This window comes from Pogona vitticeps, chromosome 6 (assembly GCF_051106095.1).
Source record: "Pogona vitticeps strain Pit_001003342236 chromosome 6, PviZW2.1, whole genome shotgun sequence".
NCBI classification, from domain to species: domain Eukaryota; kingdom Metazoa; phylum Chordata; class Lepidosauria; order Squamata; family Agamidae; genus Pogona; species Pogona vitticeps.
Genome location: NC_135788.1, coordinates 28,622,641 through 28,635,302, shown reverse-complemented (window position 1 = coordinate 28,635,302; position 12,662 = coordinate 28,622,641). Strand labels below are relative to the sequence as shown.

The following is a 12,662-nucleotide window of genomic DNA, read 5'->3' as shown; positions in this document are numbered from 1 at the left end:
CCCAATGGGAGTCTTTGGAATTAGTATGCTTGTGATCCAAGTTGGAAAGGAAGGAATTTTCTGTGTGAGGGATGTATTGCAATATGAAAGCAAGCATCTCTTAAGTCTATGTCGGTGAACCAGTCGTTTTTTTGAAGTAAGGGAAGAAGTGATTCTAGAGTAACCATGTGGAATGTTGTGGTGATGATGTAATTATTAATCTTAAATCTAGAACAGGGCAAAGGCCCCTGTTTTTCTTGGGGACAGTGGAATAGTGACAGGAAAACTGTGTTGTTTTGATAGTCAGGTTGTATGGCATCTTTGAGAAGTAAATTCGTTATTTCCTCTTGCAGGGTTGTGACGAGGAGTAATGATGTGTGTTGTCGGAGGAAGTTCAAAAAAGTGGATGCAGTAGCTTTTTTTTAATGATGGAGGGTACCCAGGAATCTGTGGTGATGGTTTCCCATGCAGGTAAGTGTTTCCAGAGGGCAGGGTTGGTGGGATGGGTGGCAATCTCAGTCAGAGGAATGTCAAACATGGTGTTTGGGTTTCTGGTCATTCCACCTAATGGCAGGTTGTTGCTGGGTTTTGGATCTTTGGTTTTTGAAGTATGGATTGTAAGAGGTTTGTCATGGAGGATCTTGTTGGAACCTCTAGTACGAGTTATAGGGTCATTTCCATTGATTTTGCTGAGGACGTTGCTGGTAGGAAGGGTAAACACCCCAACGTCTGGCTGTTGAACATTTCTTTTGTACGTTCTCTAGTATATCATCAGTTTCAGCATGGAAAAGACCTGCTCCATCTAAGGGGAGGTCTTTGATACGTGTCCGAGCATCTTCGGCTAAGCCAGCTGTTCTGAGCTAGGAAAAATGGCGTAGGGCTACTGAAGTGGCCATGGACTTGGCTGTAGCATCTACGGTGTGGCAGGTGGAAAGCATCTGTTGTTTAGCAACGGAGAGACCTTCTTGTTGGAAGGTTTGAGGTAGTATCTTTTTATCCTCTGGCAGGGACTCAATAAAGGTGAACATGTCACAGAAGAAGTGTTGGTAAGCTCCCATGGCTCCTTGATAATCAGCGACTCACATGGTGAAGGCTGCGGAAGAGTCAAGCCATCTACCCATGGAGTCTATTCGTTGGCTGCCTTTATTTGGTGGTATGAAAGATTGTCAGTGTCGAGATCTCGATTGAGAGGCTTCGACAAATATAGAATTTGGAGCTGGTTGTTTTTGGTGGAAAATGGCTCCTGGGTCATGGATTCTACAGAGGTTATCAATCTGCTTAGGCATGATATGGGGGAAACTGGTTTTGTCCAAGATCTCTGCGCAGTATTAAGGAGAAATGATAACACTGATATGTGCACAGGAGTGGTTGTATTTTTAGAGATCAGATCATATGATCGGCTGGTTCTATTGATGATTGGTGTACTTGCAGATCAGGGGATTTAGCCATGCAAATCGTAAGTTGGGCATAAGTCTGAAAATCCTCTGCTGGTGATGGTGAGTCCGTATCCAGAATGTCCGGCTCTGGAGAGGTAAGTAACACCGATGGAGTCTGTGGCCAAGATCCATGGTCAGAGCCATCAAGGTTGCTTCTGGAGTCGAGAGGCTGAGCCTCGTAGTATTGCCAGTTATAAGTCGGAAAAGATGGAGGTGGTATGTCCATGGACATCGAAAGATGGTGGTTGAGTGTCGATGGATCTCGATTGGTAGGATGGACCTTGGTGTCGAGCTCAGTGTCGTAACAGTGCCAGGGTCAATGACTTGGATTTACAGGAGGACAGGAACTGTGTTGATGTAACGGAATGGAGCGAGTGTCCATGGACCAGGATGAATATTGAGGATAGTCGATATCAGAGCCTGTGTCTCTGTGATGTTGAAACGGAGGTTGCTGATGCGATGGCATAGCAGTAGAATAAATTGATGCTGCCGATGCCGAACATGAAGAGTGATTTCCGTCATCTAATGTAGTAGGAAAATATCAGGAGGCTGGGGCTGCAAAAGCCTCACGTGTGGATGAAATCTGCTTGACCGTCTGAGGTTTTTTCAATACCAAGTGGGGAGCAGGTTGAGGTACAGTCACCTCTCGGTGATGTGGTCGCTTCAACACCAATGGTTGTCGAGAGGTAGGCCAACTATTAGATGGTATTATCGAACCAAGTAAAACACTTGGTCGACTAGTTGGTGCAGTTTGTCAAGCAGAGCATTGGTTGGGGCAAACTGAGCGTGAGTTTGAAGCACACGTGATGAAGTGAGCTGTTGAGATTGTTGATGTCAATGGTCCTTGTTAGGGAGTGGTGGGCAATCCGAGGGCATCGAATATGGAATGGTGTCCAGCTGCCTGGGATGGGAATCCTCGGGCAATGGAATAACCGAAGGATTGATGAAAGGAATGGAAGGTTGTGGACTGGAGGAGAGGATGTTAGTTGGTCGACTATCATCCCATTCAGGAGATTGAGAACAGGGTTGAGGAGACGGAAATCTGTCATCATCTGAGGGAGATCTGACCGAAATTGATTCAGAGAGTTGTGGTTGTGGTGGGATGTTTGTAGGCTTAGACTGTTTAGCTCGTTTAGGAGGAACAGGTTCTGGAGTTGGAGCAGCTTCAGTAGGTCTCTGGCGTTTAGAAGTTATTTTCGAAGTCGAGGACTTCGGTATGGAGGGTTTCAATTTGTGTGTCTTCGAGGTCTTAGACGATGCAGATGGAGAATCGGAATGAGATGGTGTAGCCGATGGACATTGTTTCAATGATTCAGTAACAGCTTTTTCCATTGCTTTGGTTTGGGAAGTGGCCCTACAGGGATGTTGGGCCATTTGAACTGGTTGTAAGAATTGTTCCCAAAGTCAGAGTTTTAGCCTTGAGAGGCGAAATGGAAGAACTCCACTCTTAAAATTTTTGCAATGGGTACAGGAGGAAGTTTGATGTTGTTCTCCCAAACAGAAAAGGCATTTAGCATGTCCTTTGGAAAGTGGGATCTTATTATCACAGACAACACAGTACTTAAATGGGCCCAAAGGGGCCATGAATGGGAGAAAATAATTGAGGAGAAAAACCAATGATTGGGGGGAGGGGTGCTGCAGCCAAAGACCGAGCGAGGGGAAAGGAAAAATCTCTGATGATAAAGAGTTTGATCTAATAGCTTAAAAGAAAAAGATTGATAACAGGAAGGAATCAAGAATAAGCTCTCTTTCTCTTTTACTCACAGAAGCAGAATTACGAGGCTCTCAACACGGTGGTTGAAAGAAACTGAAAGGGGACACTTGGCGCCAAGGTACTTATACGGGTGGGGAGGGGCATATTCTGATGTGTTCATTGCTACCACAGAAGCTCTAGAATCTTCCGATGAGGCTCTGCACAGGTGCGAATCACCCACAGTGTGATTCACAGAGGCCACGAATAAGAAAGTGTGGTTCATGATAAGTCCACAGTGTGGGACAAGCTCTTAGTGGTTTACAGTAACCTTGCAATGTTTGTTGTCCAGAACTATTACATTCTATTGTAAAACCTCCAATAGAGCTAGATGATGGCAATATCTATAAATTAATTCAAGGTAAGTCCTGGTTCCAAGAAAATGACTTTGGGAGCTTTCTTGCAAATAGTATAACATAGACAGGTGAACTATTCAGTATGAGAGTGCTTATGTATCGGTACAAGAAAACTGAATTCCCACCCTTATCTTATTCATGTGTGTCAAAGATAAACTTGAGAAATCAATATATTATGGATTTTACAGATGCACTATTAATTCTGCCAGTTACCAAGAAAACAAAAACAAAACAAAACAAAATCAATCTATAGATATTACTGCTGTCCAAGATGCTTATTATTTACATAGGCATATACTATAGAGTACATATACTAGCTGGATATCTCAGTTAGTTTGGCATCTGGATGGGAGTTTGATTGCCTACTGTGGCACCTAGAAGAAGAGCCAACCCATGTAGCCCTGGGCAAGCTGCATATTCCCAGGGCACCCCTAGAAGAAGGGAATGGTAAAGCACTTCTGAATATTCTCTACCTAGAAAACTTTGGAAAGGATAGCCATAAGCCAGAACTGATTTGATAAAACATGATTATTATTTACACAGTGCACATAATATATAAGCATATACTGTAACTTTTAAGAACAGTAGTTAATTTCATCTTTGTGCCAACATCAAAGGGTATACAAAGATGCACAAAAAGAGTGTCTCACAGGATTCCTACATAAAATCTTTCCAAAATATTTGAACAAATATGAAATACATAAGAAATGCAATCAGGCAGTTAGTGGGTGCCTACGGAAATACAATCATAGTTATTCACAAGAAGCACATCTGAATTTGTGAAACTCCAGTTGTTCAATGTTAACTAGGGCAATTAACTCACTCCTTTTGTCAAATTACAGAGTTTTAGATTAATGTGCACTGAAATTCATGAACACACTACTGCCAACAGCTACTGGCAGACAATCCTGAAGCTACAATACTAATGATATATCAGCATTCACAGACATATGGAAATACCAAAACTATTTTTTTAACTATGAAACAAGCGAGCGTGGAAAACAAATAGTAGATTCAAGCGCTTCATTTATAAAAATGGAAATCCGCAACATATTTCTGCAGAGTGCAACACCATCTGCTTTTATTGGCTGCTAGTATACAGCAGATGGAATGGTTATCATACCAGAAGTGGCAACTACTTCAGTATTGCCAATTGGTAGTGCAACATAATTTAATTTAGTTTCCACTCACAAAGTCATGGAAAGGAAACCAACTAAAGCATTAAAAAACTCAGTGAACCACAACATCTTTTCGTTTGCATATGAAGCAAACAAGACACATTCAGAAGTCCAGATTGAGATAAATGAATGATCTTTTTATGTGGTGGTATTAATTCCCCCATTTAGGTAAATTTAATTCAAAATGTTATAAAAAGCACAATTAAATCTGGTCAACAATCCATCTACTCCAGCATCTTGTCTGCCAGTGACTATTTTTGGATACTGAAGAAAATGTTTGTTGGGGACTTTATTATGGTACTCCAATTTTTATCAATCACTTACATAATTTAGCAATTTATTTTTTGGGGAATGTTTTTCAGTAAAATGTTGTCCCTTGGTATCTCAGCTGATAAAGTTTCCTATTAGACCAGCTTGACTAGCCCTTTCTAGAATTTATTTGTTTGTTCGTCATTATTACAACCTATAACAGTCATAACCTTTCACTGTAGTAAAATAAAAAAAGTTTAAACCAGGGACACATTTACTGAATTATTTCTCAGATTTGCAGCAGCTAATGGGATACACTCTTTAATTTGCATATTCAGTTCTTAAATAATTATTTTTTAAATGAATGTAGTGGTTATACATTGTAAAGATAATTAAGAGGTATATTTTAAACTGGAAAAGGGGTGTACATTTTATTTTATTTTTTAATGGAAGAAGCCCCCTTGTATCCTCTTGTTACCAAATATTTTAACGGCTTTTTTAAGGAGTATGGGGACTTTTTGAGAAAAAAAATCCTGATGACCATGGATGCATTGAGGTCTGGCATAAGATTTGACCATACTGCCCTGAGCACTTCTGCTAAGAAACAAGACTTATTACAGTCTGGATTCATGTTGGTTTTATTCTCAGCTTCACTGACATATTAAAAACACTCACCATGCTATGGTGTATCACAGGCCTTAGTAGATGCTTTTTTTATTATTTGTACTTTCCATATGTATATATTAACCCTCTGTATAAGAAAATATGTTTAGCAGCAAAGCAACAGAAACTCATTTTACAGCTATAACTCCAGGGTGTGCAAAATGTGAAACTGCACATGCCTAAGATATTTCTTTATCAGGAATGGAAAATTGTTTGGTGTTGTTATAATGTAGAAGTGATTAAAAAGTACAGTAAGGCAGGGGAGTGCATGGGGGGGGAGAGAAATGTATGTTTCAAATGTGATGACATAAACCAGGGAGATAATGCCATTATGTTTAGGTTATAAAATCATGAAGTGCACCACTGATTGGCTTACAAAACAGAACATATCAGACAATGCTGCAATTTTTATACTGATCTGCCATTTGCTTCAGCACATCAAGCAGCACTACTGAAGAACTAGGCAGTGCAAATGAAACATTACATTTTGATTACCAAACACACAAAACACACAAGAAAAAGTCCCTGGGTGTCAGTAAGTTAAGGGCATCAAATACAATCTTAATATTTAGGATTCAGATGTCTCTGGTGATGATAAAACTTTCACAGCAAGCTGCTAAAAGTTTTAACCCTTGTAAAAAAAACTCTTCAGTCACAGAGAAAACTCAGAAAAATAAAGACATAAATGATAGCAGGGAAGCAAGATTTGTCTGCTACTATCAGTACTATGGAAATGAGACATAAGAGGTTTTCTTTTGTTTGGTCTTGACGCTAGATGGCCTCCATTATGTCGAGAGAGAATACTGAAATTTCTTGAATGAGTAATGGATGAATAAAAAGATACTGTGTTAACTACCCAGGATAACTCACATTTTCCTTCTAGAAACTGAGGTTTCAACAGGGCCATCAACCAGAAAGAACATAAAGAACCCCCAAGTACACTTTCTGTATACTTGTGTATAGCGAACATTTGTTAAGCATCGCTACATTTTCTTTGCAGTACATGTATGTACCAACTGCTGCTGTTTTCTTCTAATTTACATTACTGCCATTACTTAAATTGAAATCAGTTTTTCTACTAAAACTCATCAGTCTGATTTTTTTCCACTATGTAGGTTTTAGCTCTAGGGTCACAGTTTCAGCACCTGGTACTTTTATATTTCTTTCTAATTAAAACTAGATGTAATTAAGTCAAACTTGCAACATGAACACTTTGACCATCTGCAGAGAGGTTTTCATCTACCACTGTCCTTGGGATTACATCCTAAAGACAGTATCTACACTGTTTGGTCTTGTTCTGACATCCTGCTGGAGACCGGCACATTGCTTACACCTGAGGGTGAACTCTGTGAAGGTGTAGAGAGAGAGAGTGTGCCGTCCGCAGAGAAGACAGAGGAAAAAGAGGATGGAAAGAAAGAACAGCTGGATAGCAGTGAAAGTAATAAAGAAGAGAGGAAAGGGTTAACAGAGAGAGAGGGGGAGGTAAAGGTGGAAGTGTGCTTGGCTGAAGGGGAGTGGGAGGAGCCAGAAGTGACAGTTGGAGGCAAGGAGAAGGAGAGAGAGGGTGTTGTGTGGTTTAGTGCAGTGGTAGAGGAATATGAGAGGAAAAAGAAAGATGAGAAAAGACAGGCATTTGAGAAAGTTCGTACCCAGGGTTTATTGAGAGACTTCCCAAACCTACGCGTGGGCGGACTTTTGCCTGATCCCGCACCTCACCAGTACTCACCTGCGCCTATACCAACCCATGAATGGAAAGTGACCGTAACCCCGTGGAAAGGAGAAGAGCGGCAAGAACAAGGTGGGAGGAGGGAAGAGTTTGAAGAAGGTCCGGATGAGAGGGGGTTGATCAGGCACAAATGCTGTGGGACAATCTGTGCCAAGAGGAGTCCCCCACCCCCTCACTGGGGCTACAAGAAACCCTATGGGGCCCATCGCCGTTAACCCCTTGGGACTATGTTCAATGTTTGGAACATGTTGATGAGGCTTTGTTGCCAAGTTGTAAACCGTTGGAACCGTTAAGAAACGTGCTGGAGGGTGAAAGAAGCAATAAAAGTTCTGTTGTTTAAGTTATAAAGACTCAACCTTTATTATTTCCTGCTGATATGGAGGGGCCGCCTGAAGGGAAAGGCGAACCTTTTGACAGTGGCGCCCAACGTGGGGCGGCCCCTATGGCAGGAAACGAAGAGATAAAAGAGTTGAGGCAAACCGTTCAACGCCAAGCGAAATTGATCGAAAATTTAGCGGAGCAGCAAACGTTATTAACACGTCAGTTGGTACAATTAAATGTAGGAGAAGATAAAGCCAAAAGCGAACAGAAAGAGGTGAAAAACCCATGGGTAGCCAGTCCCACACCAATACGGATGCAGAAGATGAGTGCCTCAGATGACCCAGAAGCTTATCTGCATACCTTTGAAAGAGTAGCCACCGCAGCTGGGTGGCCGAAAGAGCAATGGACATTAATTTTAATACCCTGCTTAACCGGAGTATTACAAGAAGTAGTAGATACGTTATCTACACAAGAAGCAACTCAGTATGAAATAGTCAAAGGCGCCATTTTACAAACTTTAAATTTGACAGAGGAAGCATATCGCAAAAAGTTCCGAGAGCTCAAGTTCAAAACGGGGATGCATCCGCGCCCTGTAAGCCAGCGTATGAAAGCTAATGTTATTAGATGGCTAAAACCAGAAGAAAAAACGAAAGACGAAATAATAGAAATGTTTGTTATGGAACATTTAATATCTACGCTATCGGTGAACATGCGCAGTTGGGTGCAAAGAAACAGACCAAAGCGGTTAGAGGAAGCAGTTTGCCTGATTGAGAATTATTGTGCGGCCGAGGAAGGAGCGAAAGAATACGCCGGAACTACTTTTGAGAAGACACGCCCGCAAGACAAGATGGCGACCGGGAGCAGCCACGCGCCACGCGGTCCGTCCTCATTTTCGGTTATCGGCAGGGGAAGACCTCAGCATTTCGAACCGATGCGCCCTAAACCAACGCACCCTATCACATACGACCAAAGGCTGTTCGAACCGGGCACCGGGCTGAAAGAAGGGAAGGACGGTAAACCCGTGTGTTTCGATTGCGGCCGCGTCGGCCACGTGAAGAGGCAATGCCCCGGACTGGACTGTTCTTGGGTAGGACAGAACGACGAACGAATTAAGATATTGGGATCAGAACAAGAGGGTTGGGAAGTGATGGCTACTGTAAACGGACACGAAAAGAGGGCATTGATTGATACGGGGTGTAGCAAGACATTGGTTCGGCAGCTGGAGGGAGTGGTTATACCAGATGATTTAACTGTAAGGTGTATACATGGAGATTCAAAAAAATACGCGACTACTTGGGTAGACGTGCAAATCGGTAAAGAGTGTAGAAGAATGAAAGTGGGAATTGTGCCGGGGCTTTCGAGAGAGATGCTGTTGGGACGCGATTGGGAGGGGGCGAGTGAATTGCTTAAGAGTAAAGAAGGGCTAGCCGGAGATTGTGACATTAATGAAATTGAAACTGACTTTTTAAAAGGGGGCTCACGGGATCAAATGAGACTATGGCAACAAGACGACCCGACCTTGCAAAAAATATTAGATGAAGCCCAACCTACAGGATCCGTCATGCCTGGGAATACAGGATTTGAGATAGAGGAAGGCTTATTATATCGAGTAAACCAAGAAGGGGAAAAACAGTTAGTGGTGCCCATGAAATGGAGAAAAGATATATTAAGAATTGCTCATGATATACCCACTGCTGGCCATTTAGCTGTCGATAAAATGAGTGCTCGCATAACTAAAAGATTCTGGTGGCCAGCGTGCAATAGTGATATACAACAATTTTGTAAAACGTGTAAGGAATGCCAAATGACTCAAACTAAACCCAGACCAGGTGCGCCGTTAATGCCAATGCCTCTGATAGACCGCCCATTCGACAGAATAGGAGTTGACATTGTAGGACCCCTAACGAAATCAGCGGGCGGACACACCCATATCTTGGTATTAATTGATTATGCAACAAGATATCCAGAGGCAATACCATTGAGATCCACGAGTGCTAAAATAATAGCAAGAGAATTAATGCAGGTTTTCACTAGGTTAGGGTTTCCCAAAGAAATATTAACAGATCAGGGGAGAAATTTTATGAGTTTGACGTTGAAAGAAATGTGGAAGCTTTTAGATGTAGAACCAATTCATGCTTCAGTCTATCATCCTCAAACAAATGGATTAGTGGAACGATTTAACAAAACGTTGAAAGGCATGTTACGTAAATTAGTGATAGACAAACCCCGAAAGTGGCACCTACTGGTGGCACCACTCATGTTCGCAATCAGAGAAGTGCCACAAGCTTCCACGGGATTCTCACCATTCGAAATGATGTATGGTTGGAACCCTCGAGGGATTTTAGATCTAATTAAGGAAAAATGGGAAAGCGGAACAGATAATTCCCAGATGACGGTACAGCATGTTTTAGAAATGAGGGATCACTTAAAGAAAGTAGCAGAAATGGCTAAAGGTAATTTAGAACAAGCTCAAGCCGGGCAAAAGAAAAGATATGATACAAAATTGTCTCCAAGGTCGTTTGTAGCAGGTCAGAAGGTCTTACTATTATTACCTGCTGACAATGCTAAATTGTTTGCACGGTGGCAAGGACCTTATGAAGTCATCAGGCAAGTAGGTAAGGTAGATTATGAGATAAAAACACCTGATAAGAAGAAGAAGACAGGTATTTACCATGTCAATCTATTGAAAGAATGGCATGAGAGAGAAGCTTTGTGGGGTGAAAGTATGGAAGAGGACTTAGGGCCAGAATCATCCCTGTATCAAGAGGAACGAATGGAGATTCCTTTGGGGGAAAGTTTAGATGAAGTACAGAAAGCACAAATAAAAGAGATAGAGAAAGAGTTCCAAGATGTCTTTTCCACCAAACCGGGACATACCCGGATGGCAGAACATCGTATTAATACCAGAGAAGGAATGGTGGCCCGTAGCGGAAGTCGAAATTGGCCCTTCCACCTAAAAGATGTTATCAACAAAGAAGTGGATGAAATGTTAAAATTAGGGATAATTGAACCCTCGAATAGTCCATGGAGAAGTTATCCAGTAGTAGTCCCAAAACCCGATGGGAAAATAAGATTATGTATTGACTTTAGAAAACTCAATGAGGTATCAAAATTTGATGCATATCCAATGCCACGCATTGAAGACTTATTAGAAAAGCTAGGGGGCGCTAGATACCTCAGTTCGCTAGATCTTACGAAGGGTTATTGGCAAATTCCTGTGAGGGCTGAAGATAAAGAAAAAACAGCATTTGTCACCCCAAAGGGGTTGTACCAATTTATAAAAATGCCATTTGGGTTACATGGAGCAGGGGCCACATTCCAACGCTTAATGGATAGAGTTCTGGAACCAGTTAGCACGTTTGCGGGAGCCTATATTGATGATATACTTATTTTTAGTAAGAGCTGGGAAGAACATATACTGCACATTAGACGAGTATTAGAAGAACTCAAAAAGGCAGGATTAACGGTGAATCCCTCCAAGTGTAAGGTTGCCCAAGAGAAGGTGAAATTCCTAGGTCATGTTGTAAGTAAAGGGGAGATATGCCCCTCAGAAGAAAAAATTGACAAGCTATCTGATTGGCATGTTCCCAGAACAAAGAAAGAAGTACAACAATTTTTGGGATTGGCTGGGTATTACCGCCAATTCGTACCTAACTTTTCTGGTATTGCGGCCCCACTAACTGACCTCACCAAAAAGAAAGTGAACAGGTATATTAAATGGGGTAAGTTAGAACAAGAGGCTTTCGATAGGTTAAAATTTATTTTGAATGAGTTACCTAAGAGATATGCCCCTGATTTTTCTCTCCCTTTCATAGTACAGACAGATGCGTCAGACAGAGGTATCGGGGCGGTGTTGGCTCAAGAAAAATCTGGAATAGAGTACCCAATTATGTATCTCAGCAAAAAGTTGAGCCCTCGGGAACAAAAATATGCAACTATTGAAAAAGAAGCTTTAGCAGTGAAATGGGCTATTTTGACGTTGAAATATTATTTGTTGGGAGCGCCTTTTACATTAGTAACTGATCATGCACCCCTTCAATGGTTAAATAGAATGAAAGATGCCAACCCACGCTTGACACGATGGTACTTGAGTTTACAACCATATGCATTTCAGGTGAAATATAAAAAAGGGGTCAACCATGCTAACGCTGATTATTTTTCGCGACAGGGAGAAGGAAGTATGCGCGGTGATGAAGAGCGGACGGCCCACTCCTCCGGGGGGGCGTGTGAAGGTGTAGAGAGAGAGAGTGTGCCGTCCGCAGAGAAGACAGAGGAAAAAGAGGATGGAAAGAAAGAACAGCTGGATAGCAGTGAAAGTAATAAAGAAGAGAGGAAAGGGTTAACAGAGAGAGAGGGGGAGGTAAAGGTGGAAGTGTGCTTGGCTGAAGGGGAGTGGGAGGAGCCAGAAGTGACAGTTGGAGGCAAGGAGAAGGAGAGAGAGGGTGTTGTGTGGTTTAGTGCAGTGGTAGAGGAATATGAGAGGAAAAAGAAAGATGAGAAAAGACAGGCATTTGAGAAAGTTCGTACCCAGGGTTTATTGAGAGACTTCCCAAACCTACGCGTGGGCGGACTTTTGCCTGATCCCGCACCTCACCAGTACTCACCTGCGCCTATACCAACCCATGAATGGAAAGTGACCGTAACCCCGTGGAAAGGAGAAGAGCGGCAAGAACAAGGTGGGAGGAGGGAAGAGTTTGAAGAAGGTCCGGATGAGAGGGGGTTGATCAGGCACAAATGCTGTGGGACAATCTGTGCCAAGAGGAGTCCCCCACCCCCTCACTGGGGCTACAAGAAACCCTATGGGGCCCATCGCCGTTAACCCCTTGGGACTATGTTCAATGTTTGGAACATGTTGATGAGGCTTTGTTGCCAAGTTGTAAACCGTTGGAACCGTTAAGAAACGTGCTGGAGGGTGAAAGAAGCAATAAAAGTTCTGTTGTTAAAGTTATAAAGACTCAACCTTTATTATTTCCTGCTGATATGGAGGGGCCGCCTGAAGGGAAA

General features: G+C 42.3%; 1 protein-coding gene across 8 annotated transcripts in view; it reads right to left on the bottom strand.

The window, feature by feature from the left end:
• PHF14 (PHD finger protein 14) overlaps positions 1-12,662 on the bottom strand; it is a 177,095-nt gene that overhangs the window by 107,429 nt on the left and 57,004 nt on the right. The gene's annotated exons all lie outside the window — the stretch shown is intronic.